Source organism: Mastomys coucha, unplaced genomic scaffold, assembly GCF_008632895.1.
Source record: "Mastomys coucha isolate ucsf_1 unplaced genomic scaffold, UCSF_Mcou_1 pScaffold13, whole genome shotgun sequence".
Lineage (NCBI taxonomy): Eukaryota > Metazoa > Chordata > Mammalia > Rodentia > Muridae > Mastomys > Mastomys coucha.
Window position 1 is genome coordinate 54365102 of NW_022196895.1, and position 435 is coordinate 54365536.

The window sequence follows — 435 nt, forward strand, 5'->3', positions numbered from 1 at the left end:
AAACCCCTAATCTTTATTTGACTTTTTCTTTGACAATTTCATAAATGTATTTAATGCGTTCTGAGGACTGTAACTCTACCTGTTCTCATGCCTTTCCCACCTCTGCTACCACCTTCATCCCTACAACTTCCTTTTCCAAAATCACAGGATATGCAGCATTTCATGCATTCAAAAATACAGACCTGACTTAAAATACTAGATCAATATTTTAAGAAGCTGGCGCTCTAAGGATAGATAGTGTTACAAACGGACAGGCCAACACTAATTTAACCACACACTTTAAAAATTGCCTTCTGTAAGAGAAGAAAATGTAAGCCTTCATGAGCAGGTCCAAACATTCCCCTTTTCTCAGAAAATCATCCTTCTGGGACCTAACTAATTCATAACTATACATTCTCCTCCCTCTCACAACTGTGTTGCTTATTTGGAGCCTTT